This window comes from Dioscorea cayenensis, chromosome 4 (genome assembly GCF_009730915.1).
Source record: "Dioscorea cayenensis subsp. rotundata cultivar TDr96_F1 chromosome 4, TDr96_F1_v2_PseudoChromosome.rev07_lg8_w22 25.fasta, whole genome shotgun sequence".
In the NCBI taxonomy this organism is placed as follows: Eukaryota; Viridiplantae; Streptophyta; class Magnoliopsida; order Dioscoreales; family Dioscoreaceae; genus Dioscorea; species Dioscorea cayenensis.
The window spans coordinates 16,956,870-16,970,807 of NC_052474.1; the positions used below are offsets into that span (position 1 = coordinate 16,956,870).

At 35.4% G+C, this 13,938-nt stretch overlaps 1 long non-coding RNA gene across 5 annotated transcripts; it reads right to left on the bottom strand.

The window, feature by feature from the left end:
- Positions 1-1,619: 1,619 nt before the first annotated feature.
- LOC120257935 lies at positions 1,620-7,044 on the bottom strand. Of its 5 annotated transcripts, none has more exons than XR_005535931.1 (5): positions 6,693-7,044; positions 4,541-4,615; positions 3,343-3,431; positions 3,166-3,250; positions 1,620-1,793 (listed from the first exon to the last, which is right to left on the bottom strand). It is a non-coding gene; the product is annotated as an uncharacterized LOC120257935 (long non-coding RNA). The 5 variants fall into 5 exon arrangements; XR_005535930.1 differs by lacking the exon at positions 6,693-7,044 and adding an exon at positions 4,833-5,313; XR_005535932.1 differs by lacking the exon at positions 4,541-4,615.
- Positions 7,045-13,938: the final 6,894 nt, after the last annotated feature.

A 13,938-nucleotide genomic window follows, 5' to 3' on the forward strand; every position in this document is an offset into this window, starting at 1 on the left:
ATGAACCTCTTGTGCAGCTCCGACAGCTTAGACAGAGTAATCAAATCACCTACTGGTCACAGCACTCGTTCGATAACGCTCCAGCACCAACCGTGGAGGGGAAGATTCCAGATCATCACTCACTAGTTTAGACCGTGAAGAGACGACACCTCCTCTGAAAGCATCACCTTGGTCCTCTCTGTGGTTGGAGATGCAGCCTTACTGCCCACTAGTTTAGACCTCACATGCACTCTTCTCCTTCTTAGGCTTCTCCTATCTTCAAGTGGGCACTGCGCAACAACATGACCCACCCCCAAGCATCTAAAGCACACAACTTAGTGCCGGCACTCCGCCGTAGAATAGGATGTTTAGAAGCACCTGCCACACGCACCATTGAGCGGGGACTTAGGTCGCTTAGCATCCACCTTCACGTTTTGGTCCATGTTATGGGAGGTTCCCCTCTTCAAGGCCGAGGATCGCTCTTCCGAAGAAGACAAACTGACTACCTGGGTGTATGACAAACCGAACTTAGTTGCCTCATCGCCGTCTGAAGCCTTCCCCCTCCTAATCTTCTTCGCCGCCTCGTTGTCCTCTTTACTAGCTGGCTGCCCACAGGAATCGCCACTCCACAGGTCACCTAGCAAGCTCCGCTTCATTGTTCAGTTTGCTTCATTTTCAATATGAAAAGTGTTGTCTATTTCATGACTAAAGCCTTCTTTTAATAAATAAAAATTTATAAGGAAATATTTCTCAGAAGTCTAGTACTAAACAATGTTATACAACTCAAGAGACATGTTCCATGTCAAAATAAAGTTGATAAGTTTACTCACCAGTGACCAGTCATCACTCACAAGTCAGCTATCTTTTAATAATTTGCTAATTTCAGAATTTTACAATGAGCTTGAATCATGGTGGTTTGCTAAAGAACAGAGGGCCTTTCATTGGATAAGTTTTCTCCATTGTTGGGAAGAGAAGTTCAATAATTATGTCTTGGCACCATGCATGATAAGTTCATGACTGGATGTTAATAATCCCCATCTAACTAATATTCTAATCTTTGGCATACATACATGGTGGACCATTACATGCTCTCACCATTACACAAAAAAGTGTTTTTAGGTGGTTTTCAAACTCTATAGAGGTGGGTATAACAGCCTCTATAGTTATAGCGTTGGTTTTTTTTTACCCGACTCTAAACCGCCTCGTATTAAGCGTTATAACCACCTCTATAGCTACTAAGTTTTTATTATTCTTCAATAGTTTTAGAGGTGGTTATAACTGCTTCTATAACTACTAAGTTTTCATTACTCCTCAATAGTTTTAGAGGTGGTTATAACCACCTATAAAAATTATAAGTGGTAGAGGCGGTTATAACCTCCTCTATAGGTACCAGGTTTCCATCAATCCTTAATAGTTTTAGAGGTGGTTATAACCACCTCTATAGCTACTTAGTTTTCATTACTAAATAGTTTTAGAGGTGATTATAACCACCTCTAAATTTGTTCATTAATTGAATTGAATTAAATTTTAATTTTTTTTCCTATTAATAATAATTAAATTTGTTTAACCTATAAATCACAAACACAAATGTTTTCATTACATTCAAAAGTATCATAAATTTAATTTCATTGACTTTTATGGACAAGTTATGAGCTAAAGTGCAATGTATTTTGAGTAATAACAAAATATAAGAGTTTTACACTATTTATGTACTTTCATTACAAAATATTTTTTGAGTTAATTACACAAAATAAAAAGCTTTGTGTATCCTCATCTTCAACTCTCTTGATCTTTAACCATGTATTCTCCAAAATCTGCAAAAACATATAAAAAGATCCAACCTTATTTGATCAAAATCCAATCTTTTTTATATATATATATATATAATTTACAATAAATATCCCACAATAAGCATTTAGTTATTATTTATATGCTCCCTCATAATTTTTGCTCACCATTCATTTTAAGCATGTCATGTGCTGGTAAGTGTAACCCCAATAAATAAATAAATAAATAAAATAAAATAAAAATAAAAATAAAAAAAGGTTAAGTTTGTCTTCTTACAAGCAAATTGATCACAATTTGAAAAGTTTAAACTTAACTTTGATTTACTCCTATTATCTACCACTGCATATGACTGATTCTACAAACCTTTTTTTTATATACAATTTAATTATTTAAATATAAATAATTTCCCCACTAAAACAAAAAATGTTGAGGATTAAGACAAATAGTTTGCAAATATGAAGATATGGTAATTTCTGGCTTTTGAGCGTAGTTGCAAAAGGTGAAGGTGTCTTTTTTTTTAAAGTAATATAAAATATTAATATCACGCAATATAAAATATTACTATCATATGTAGAATGACCAAATAAAACCTACACACAATACACTAATTTTAGAAAAACTTAATTGCAAATTTGATATTTTCAAAGGGCAGAAAGCTAAAAACAGGAAAGCAAAGAAACAAACAATCAAACCCAATCGTAACTTGTGCAACATCTCCCCATATTAAGTCATTTAACTTCAAATATCAGTGCCAAAATTATAGATGTTAATGCAAGTGCCCTAATTTTCAGCCAATAAAGCAAAATAATCCCATCATAGGTTCCAACATATTAACAGATACTGATTAGAACTGCAAACTTTTCCAAAGCTAAAACAAAACATCAGGTTTTTGTTTCTTCTTTTTTTTTTTACAGGCTTAGCAATATATAGACATGGACAGATTTCCAACACCTTCCAATAAATAATTGCCACTATGACTAATAAGATTTTGTTTGGGGGAAAAATTATAAATGAAACACGTTAGAGACCATAAATGCATGATTAATTGATTTTTCAGGAGCCAATATCACAAATACTCACTCGCCATATGAATATTTTTGTTGAATTTCTAAAGAATACATAATTTGAAGAGGATATTTGTGAACATGTTAAAAATCACATAAATCTATTGAAGAAACTATTCCATTAACTAATTTAGATTTCATAGATCAATGTTAAGTAAAACTACATACATAGTTAGATAAGTTCATATTCTTGTAATAAAATTAATATGTTTCTTATTCTTGTTAAATAAGTTCATATTTCTTGTAATAAGGGGCCGATCTCTAACTTATAAAATAATTTTCTTATTCTTGCAAAATAAGTTCATATCATGAGAGATGATAACAACAACATTACCTGAGCTTCAATGGCTTTGATCAACAAATCCTGACAGCATGGAGCTGAAAGTTCTCCAAATTATAGCACCAAAGAAACAACCTCTCTATAAAGCAAATTTAGGAGGATCAATACACAAGGCTATAAAAATTAACAAAAATTAAAAATATGCAAATAAAAACAACTAGCGAGACACACCTAAATAGTGTTCACTCTCTAGCACTTCTAGGATGTGGTCGTGGTTAGCAACTAATTAGCCCCATCTGCTTCAAGTTCCTCCATCTTCTCTATTATATATACTTCAAATCATTAGTATAAACACAAACATAGAAAATATTGGTATTCATACATTATAAACCCATAAAACATCATACCCTCAATAATTCAGTATATATATATATATATATAGACCTTGATTAATTTTATTTATTCTTCTTTGAACTCAAATGTTTCGTGTTTTATTTGAAGTAAAATGATGCTTTTATTGTGTATAGAAATTCAAAATAAATATGCAGTATTTAATCACATTTACAATGAACAACACAAGTCAATAAATGAACCTTTTTTGTGATGAGAACATAACTAGCTTTCTAGCTGGAGAGAACATAATGAGAGCAATATCAATGTCACAGAGAATTGAAAGATCATAAACTTTCTTAAGCAGTCCAATTACATGATAAATAACCTAAAAAAAAACACATTCAAACTACGAATGAAACCTTCAACACAAACCAAATAAAGTAGGCCAACAAGAAGAAAAAAACAATGGTCACTACCCTTAAGCATCACTCTAAAAACCACAAAAGAAACACTGAACCCAAACAAGCAACCCAACCATTATGGAATCTAATGGCATGACCACTCAAAACAATAACAAAATCAAGCTAAAAACAAAACAGGGAAGGAAAAAAAACCTAGAATCACTAACCCAAACATCACATTCATAAAACCCTCAACAAAGCACTTGACCTAATCAACCATTCAGAAATCTAAGGGTAAAAGAACACAAACCACACGAAAAGTCAAATATAAAAACAGAATGTGAAAGAAAAAACAACAATCACTGACACAAACATCACTCACATTACAAAAAACTAATTAATCACATAAGCACATAACCTAATCAACCAATCTAAAATACAATATCACAAAAACACAAACCACAAACAAAATGTAAAAGAAAAAACCACAATCCCTAACCTAACATCATTCAGATTGTCCAAACTATCAGTATACTTCAAGTTAATCCAAATTAATCATACAAACCAAAAAGAAAAAAGAAGAAAAAAATCAACCTTTCTAGATTATAATTAGACAAGAACTGGAACAAAAATACCAAAATACAAGCATAACATCAAAATGAAGAAGAAGAAGAAGAAGAAAGGATTAGAGAGACCTGGGGCGAAGAAGAAGGTGAAGGAGAGATTGATGGAGAGGAGGTATACACTCAAAACTTGAAGCTGAATAAAGCCTGATTTAGAGATAAACCAAAAGAAGCTAAATAAATAATGACATCTTTGGCAAGGTGATATACACTCAAAACAAAACAATCCAAGGATCACGCTTGTAAGGACATGGATTTGAAATTCCCACAAATTTCAAAAGCAATTCTACCTCAACCTCAATTTCACACACACACACACACACACACAATATTCTTGAAAATAGAATAGGTAAATTAAGCATACCCACAACAAGATCCTGTATTTGGGTAAGTAAGAAACATACTTGTTGCCTCCCTCCCTTTCTTTGCTCTTTCTCTTCAATAACAAACAGATATATTCAAAGAATCAAGATTGGGGGCTCAACTAAACCAATGTAAAGTCAACTATATGATCTGAACCAAACAAAACTCCATCAAATCAGGCCATAGGGGAGAGTACATGCCACAAGGACCACAAACACACAAAGGAACAACTTCATCAATAAAACTTCCGATTAAATAAATAAAATTCCAGCGGAACACAAAATATTAAAAAAAACCCTAGCAATATATTTATTTTAAATCCCCGCCACCATGGGTCAAATTCCTTGGGAACTTTAACAAAGCATTACCATTACCCAAATAAACCAACAAAGAAGCATACAAAAACCCAATGCTTTGTGGATTTAATACCAAGTAGTATGATTTGCAGACTGGAGCGTAAAACAAAAAATAAAGAATTAATGCTCATACCTAGTCATTAAAAAAGAGCATCTCCAAAATCCCAAAGATGTAAACTAGTTCCATCTATTACCCATCAAACTAGTCAAAGAATGCACTAACAAAGTTAAAATTGTAAAACATGTTTGACATAAACTACTATTGAATTAAATCTATCACCCATCAAACTAGTTAAAGAATGCACAAACAAAGTTAAAACTCCCCAAATGATATCATACTACAATATCAAAATTTTCATCATTTTGCATACCCTCAATAATTATATGTTAATAATGATTGAATTACTAACGTTTTGTGAATCAAGTAAGAAAAAGATCTTTCACATGTTGGTTTTTGTGGACATGAAAATTAGCAGACACTTTTTAGATTAATAAGTTAAAAAGAGTAAATAGCAATGTATGAATAGAAAGGTGGCCATAGAGGGGCTCACACTCATCCAAAATAGGGAGCATAAGATAAGAAGAGATCACACACCCTTTCTTCCTTTTGGTGATAAGATATGTCAAACAATACCTTAACAAAACTAAAAAACCATTACAAAACTAATCTTCATATTCTCCTCCAACATATGGAAACTATCAAAAGTAAATAATGTTATCAACCCATGTCACTCAAGATTAATATACAAAACAAAAACATAAAGAAAGGAAAGTAAAGAATTAATAACTACCAATCAACATCTACTAGTAATTAGTCAGAATAAACTTTACCAATTATTTTTTCTCCTGCCTAAGATAATATACAGTCATTGGCAATGGCAATGGATGAACTGAAACTGGAAAGTAAGGAATTAATGATAATTAGCATTAGAGTATCCAAAAGGCATACCATGGATTCATCCATAGCCCTCTGACCCAATCCAGGTAAGTCAATTAACTTCAATGGAGGAGTTGGACAGAAGAAAATATATTAATCAAACACCATCAATATGCATGTGAATAAAAATAGGTCACAAACATAATAAATTTCTCTTAACAAGGAATCCATTAAAAGACTTGAGACATGCACAACTTTTATTGATAGCATAAGCAACAGTTACATGTCTAGCACACTCCTAAGAAACATGTAAAAGGATTCAATATCCAGATTAAACGGATACTGAATATAGAATACTTCTCTAAAAAACCAAGCACAAACCATACCCGAATAACCCAAATTATAACCTTAGACAACAAGGAAATGCCAAAGAAAAATCAAGAAAAAAACATACCCTTCTTCTGACTCAGAGATCAAGACCCACACAATCCCTAAAACCAGGATCTAACTTAACAAAACATAAAGACAACGAATCAAACCTTAGTCCCTCAAAATCAAGCCACATTAATCACATACAAACAAAAGATAAATTCAAATCAATTTTGCGGTGAAAATCTAAACACCATACAAGTTCCGGCGTCTCAGCGTCGGCTAAAGACTGGAGGGAATGAAGAAGGGAGGACTGAGGAGGGGTGACATTGAGCTTTCTATCAAAGTCTAAGGTAGTGGCTTTAGATCCAGTTTACGGGCCAAACAAGGTTGTGATGGTGTTTAGGATTCACTGGCAGTGGTGTTGCGGTGCTGCAGTGTGGCGAAGATCAGCACCCGACAACTATCGTGTGAGTGAGTGCTCGGCAGCACGGCGGTGCGTCAAAGATCAACACCAGGTGGCGATTGTGTGTGTGTGTGTAAGAGAGAGAGAGAGAGGGAGGGAGAGAGAGAGTGATTAAGTGTTGTTTGTGTGAGAGTGAGCGAGTGGAAAAAGAGAGAGTGTGTGTGTGTGGGAGTGAGAGAGAGAGAGAGAGAGAGAGAGAGAGAGAGTTGTTTTTTTAATTTGAAGAGGTTTTGTAAACGGCTCTATAGTTTATTAAGAATAGTTATAACACAATTATGGAGACGGTTTTTAAAAATCCCCGTCTATTAAACTACTTCTATAACTGAAAATTGGTGTAGTGAACAAAAATGGTTAAATGCCTTTTGTCATGGTGGACCATTTAATTGGTTCTCTTTGAATTGTTTTTGAGGGATATAGTATTGATGTTTGAATAATCTACATGGTTTTTTTGAGAAAATAGTATTGATGCTTGAATAATTTGCAATAAACCTAACATAATGTAGGTTTTTTTTTAAATATATCCAATAATTTTTTGGAATGGCAGTTTCAAAATGGAAGAACCAGATGATGACTCGTAGCAATATGATATATTATATTATAGTATAATTGTATTTTTGGTTAATGAACTTTATCCAAAAATTTATCTTGGTTTTTAAAAAATTGATTGTGATTCAATAATTAAAAGAATATTTTGAAATTGGACTAAAATTGAATATTGAATATTTTTTCACAGTTAAGGTCTAGTTGTTCATTGTTCTTGTTATTTTAAGAACTAAATTAGAAATATTTTGAATTCAAGAACGTAAGTAAATAAGTAAATATAGAGATATAGGTTTTCGGATAAGAAAAACACTTATAGATTATTCAAGGACATTTCTTTGTCCCAAATAGTAATTACTTATAGGAAATATATAAATAATTTTATAATAATATTAAAATATATTAACAATTAGATTTTAAATAAATTTCAATAGAAATTTCATTCCTCGAAATCATTACTTAATATCAAAACTAACATTTTTAAAAAGAGAGAATTATAACACTAAAGTAATTTCATTTGATTAGTTTGAAAAAATTTAAATTTTTCCAACAAGAATTCAGGAGTTTGAGATGCTTGCATGATAACTTACTCATTAAGAGATAGTAGATTTTGTTGATACAGTTCTTCAACTAGGGTATCAATGTCTCGATTTTCACTCTCTCTGAGAAATTATAATCAATAACACTTTAATCTAATTGCATTTAGAAATTAGAATATCTAAAAATAGGTTTGTCTATAATTTATTCAAAATTGATAAAAGAAAGAGGTTGAAAGAGAAAAAAAAAAGACTTCAATAACACTGTGATCCGAGTTGACGAGGTGAAATAAAGGTAACGTGGTGTCATGTTAGCTTGCCATTAATGACATAAGTATCAGTGATCAAAATAACCACAATCTTTAAGTTGGGTGGCCAAATTAAAATATTTTATAATTTTGTGAGCCAAATAGGAGTATTTGAATAATTGGACAATTATCTATGTATTTTACCTTTTTTTTAAACCATTATGCCATTGATCTTGTTTTGCACAAGTGGCGAAATCTAAGGGTGGTGATAAATATGGTCTCGGTAGTTTATGTTTCCTCACTTGGGCTACACTCATAAGGCTAGTAGTTTAATATTGGGATAGGCAGGAGCACATGGGTTAGTTTACTACCTTGATCTTCTATGCCACTAACAAGCCTTTTTAGCCGGCGACAATGACATTTATTGAAAACATGCCTCATATATGTAACCTATGCTCTCAAGGATTTGACTGTTAATCCTTGTATAAGAAATCTATACTTTTAAAAGAATAAATGGTATTGTGAGAATAAATGGAGGCCTCAAGTTTTTTGTTTTTATATCTTAGATTAGGTAGTGGCTTCTTAGAGTCCAATGTCTTATATTAATTTTGCTTATATTCCTTTTCACGAATCTCAACTACTTTTATTCCTTGAGAAAGATATTCATGAGACATCAAAGTCCACTAGCTCTCACATGCATAAACTCGGATAACTCTGTCAAAGATATGATTAAAGATGATGTACTACCTGGTGATGTGAAGATTCAGAGTGGCGCAGTTGCAGTATGGGCGGAGGCCGGACAGCATGGTGCTGAGGAGGTTGCTATGAAGGGAATAGGAGATGGCACAGTACAAGCATCTACTGTACCAAATGAGAATGGTGAAGTATGGAGAGTTAGTGGAAGCCACTTTATGTTAGTTATGGTTGTTGGTTTTGAAAAGAGAAATGAGTTAAATATTAACATATATCTCTAGGTTTGTGTAACCAGCCAATGTTAGACTAGTTTAACAAAAGTTATGTCCAATAGGGAGTTACTATGTTTAATCAGGCAATAGTTTGGCTGGGTTGTGTCGAGTTATCTATTTACTTTTTGATTTAAATAGTGGAGAAGAACCGGTGTGTGATTGGTTGGTCAAGTAGAAAGAAAAGTCTCCTTCTTTCTCTCTTGCTTTGACTAAGTAAAATCCAGGAACCAAAAGACACTGGAATTTATACAGACACTTGTGTTTATACTAGACATTTCATCAAACACTTTTTTTTCCTTCTCAGTTTTCAGTGATTTCAGCTCCAACAATCTGGTATCAGAGCTAGGAGGCTGAAGATGGCGACCAACAACTCACTAGTGATCCTTTCTCAGCCATCTCTTTCCGGTATTCATGGGACAAGAATATGGTAGGTGGAGTCTCCACATGAAGACGGTGTTCAGATCCTTGGAGTTATGGGATCTAGTAGAGAAGGGCGTGGCTGAGTCAAAGGAAGAAGCTGTAGAAAGGGAAACTAAGAAACGTGATGTGAAGGCGATGTGCTTGATTAAGCAGGAATTGGATGGGCCTAACTTGGACCGAATCGCTGAGGCAAAATCAACACATGAAGCATGGGAGACTCTTTGGAAGCAGTGCCAAGGTACATCTAAAGTTTTGTCGGTGAGAATACAAGCTCTCCGGGAAAGCTTTGAGACCTTGCAGATGGGAGATGATGAAGGTGTCCAAGAGTATATATCAAGGGTTATCACTATTGTTAATCAAATGAAAGCTCTTAGTCACAAGTTGAAGGAGTCTGAAGTGGTGTCCAAAGTCCTTCGAAGCTTAGCACCGACGTTCGATTCGGTAGCTGTGGCAATAGAAGGGTCAAAGGAAATAGCCACGCCCACTCTCGATGACCTTTATGGGACTTTACATGCCAATGAGGTGAGAGTTAATCACACCTATGTGAAGACTGGTGAGAAAGCTCTCCATGTAAAGGGAGAGTCCACAAGCGCTAGTCACAACAAAGGAAGGAACTCTGGGAGCTCCTGGGGTGATGGCCAAGGTCATGGGAGATCTTTCACTCATGGGAGATGACAAGGTCGTTGTCGTCATGGAAGAGGCATTGAAAACAAAAGCAATATCCATTGTTTTAAGTGTAAAAGGTTCGAGCATATAAAGGCTGAGTGTAGAGCCAGAGAAAAGCAGCCAGAGAAGGGCACAAGTCTAGTAGCAGAAGAGGATGAAGTCCAGAACATCTTCATGGCAAGTAGTTCTACAGATTCATGTTTGAATAAATTATGGCTAATTGATTTGGGGTGCTCAAATCACATGACAGGGGATAAGACACTGTTTAGCAGCTTGGATGAGTCGTTGCAAGTCAGGTTAAGGCTTGGAGACAATAAGGAGATGAAGGTACTGGAGTTGGGACCGTAACAGTTGATAAGTGCTTGTGTACTAAGATTATGAAGTATTCTTTTCTTACGATGAGCATTACTTTTATCAGGCTTTATTGCTAATACTTGTGTTTTTGTGTTCTTTTGCGCATATAGGGTTGTGGAGCTAATTAGAGAAGAAAGGAGACAAAGTAGATTGCAAATGCATTTTGTTGATGAAGTCTTGGAGTGAACAAATATGAAGACACAAGTTGTGATCGAAGATACGTTAATGTGTCCCAACCTCCATGCGCTCAAGCAATTACATGGTTTGGAGTGACACAAAGACAGTCACATTTGCGTATTCTGACTTGTGCAATATTAGCAATATCTTCACCAATATGGCATTTTATTGAAAAAGCGATGCGATCTATGGTATAGACGTGTGCCCGTTTATGTTGCCTCGATGAAAAATGTGGATTCGGGAGTATTGTAACAATTTACTATAGTAGTTACTGTTCATAGCCCGCAGAAAATCAGATTTCCATAAATCCACACGGGCGTGTGGAAATTACCGATGTTTGTGTGGATGCCCGATTCCAACCCTTTATAAAGCCACGACTTGTACCGATTTGGGGATCAATCTTTCATCCTTCTTTCCATCTTTTCTCTGTCTTTTGAGAGGCTTACGACTAGGGTTTAGAGGGGCTTTGGCAAGCCTTTTGGAGTGGTTCTACGGCTTCGACACAGCGTTTCTCTTGGAAGATAGTTATTAGGGGAGCTTTCATCGGCACCGATCCGGCGAGGTGTGCCCTAGACTTGACAAAGGGACCTTCGGAGAGGACAAGTCTACTCCACAAGACCATCGACACGAATACCGAGGGGTTTTTTCTTATGGATTACTTGTTTTTACCTTCGATTTCATTATTGATTATATCTTGCTCCATAGAGAGCTAAACCCCGTAGTGGGTACTTGGACTTGTAAACCCTAGGATGCTATTGTTTTATTGACCTTTTATTATGTTTTCCTTAATTGATGTCTTTAATTGAGTTCCAATCTTGAATGCTTGTTGAATGATTTCTCCTTTAGAGTGACACTAGGGTTGAGAGTCTACATTAGTAATCCTTGTGTGTGAGTGACACACCATAATAGTTAGACAAAGCAAGATCGGAGAGGGTTGAGAGGGTGAGTCGAGAGGTAGTAGAGCGTCCCCTTCCCACCTCGGGTGTGATTTATCCTATCTCCATTTCCTAGAGTTCTTTGCAGTCACAATAGAGTAAAGTGCTAAGAGAGGAACTCCGCTGGGGCTTAGTTGCGCGAGCAACAGAGTGAAGCGTTGAAGTAATCCTTAGTATCTGGGGTTTAATCATAACTAGGGTTCTTTCACTTGGACCAAAGGATTAGATATACATATAGGAATAGGGTTTATCACTTAGAATCTCTAGAACTTCTAACAACTTTGCATAATGTGAGGTGTTGAAACTGAGTGATTTCTCCGCCGGGACATAGTGTAGAGTTAGTCACGGTTGACCTTAGGTTTGGGACCGTGTATTTTAGGATTTCTATGATTCATTAAGTATCAGTTAAGAGACATAATAGTTGGTCTCGCACTTGAATCAATGACCCTAGGGGGAGCAATATCCGAGTGCCCCACTTTCTATCGATTGCCTTTCCTCTCATTTTATCGTACGTCTCTTTTTTATTTTTTTTAGTCTCGTTCATATTGATCTTACCCACATTATTATTGTTTCATCTTTACTTAGTTAATTAGCAATCGTTGTGTTTCCATTCACTTTTCATTGTGGATACGATAACCCACTCATCTGGGATTTATTACTTTGACAAACCCGTGCACTTGCGGGTCACATGCAAGGAGTGTGTCACTTATCGTGTTAATTCTCCCTTAGAGTGACACTAGGGTTGAGAATTCATTTTGGTAATCCTTGTGGATGAGTGACACACAATGCGGGTGAGACAATGCTAGATTGGAGAGGGTTGATAGGGTGAGTCGAGAGATAGCGGAACGCCCCCTTTCTCCTCCGGTGTGATTTATCCTACCTCCACGTTCCAAGAGTTCTTTGCGTTCACAATAGAGTGAAGTGCTAAGAGATGAACTCCGCTGGGGCTTAGTTGCGCAAGAAATAGAATGAAGCGTTGAAGTAATCCTTAGTATCTGAGCCTTAATTATGAGTAAGGGTCTTTCGCCTAGACCAAAGGGTTAGATCTATTTTAGGGAATAGGATTTATCACTTGGAATCCCTAGACCTAAATCAGCCTAGCACAGTGTAAGGTGTCGAGACTAAGAGATTTCTCCATCAGGGCATAGTGTAAGGTTAGTCACAGTTGACCTTAAGTTTGGGATCGTGTGTTTAAGGATCTCCACGACTCATCAGACATTAGTTAGGAAATATAATGATTGGTCTTGCACTTGAAACAATAGTCCTAGGGCGAGCAATGTCCGGGTGCCCCATTTATCGTCAATTGCCTCTCCTATCTTTTATTCATGCATCCTTCTTCTTTTCTTATTTCTATTTGCATTGATTCTTATTCACATCACTATTAATTCATTTTCATTCTTGTTAAATAGCAATCTTTGTGTTTCTAATCACTATTTCTTGTGGATTCGACTACCCACTCATAGGGGTATTATTATTCGACAAACCCGTACACTATCGGTACTCACGCAAAAGGACGTTGTCAGAAATGATTGCCCCTAATCCCATACAGAATATAAATGAGATATAGAAATATGACTTCTTCTAAAATCTATTCCCTACGATTGCAGAGAGCATGGAATTACTTGCTAATTTACCCGGGAGGATTATGGGAGGAGAACTCTTAACTCCAAAGTACCCCATCACTAGGCTTACTCACAATCCTCTCCAATTGCCGCATGCCTATGCTAGGTTGGTCTTTCGATTCGTCACAAAGCACATCATACAAGAAATTAGAGCTTTCTCCTAGTTAGCATTCAAGACATTGAAAACACGCAATTAGATTCAAATAATACTGATTTCAATTAAGGAATAATTAACGCTTAAAGATCCACAACCAATGTTAAAATAAACCAAACATTAGAGTTCATCTTTTTCCCTTTTTGAAATTTAAAATATTTCACTATCACTCTTGTTCACATTTTTCGTCTTCTCATTGTTTACTCCTCTAACCTCTCACACATTGTCTTTATTCTACTACAACCTCTATATCCATGACAATGATGTTTGATACGCCCCTTTTTGTGTGTATGTGTGTGTACCGCAAGTGCATAGGTGTGGAAGTAATAATATACCCAAAGGTAGGATAGTCAAATCCACATGAAAATGAGAGTACTAGTAGGCACTCTTTCTCTATTATCTAGCCCTTAATCAAATTGTTG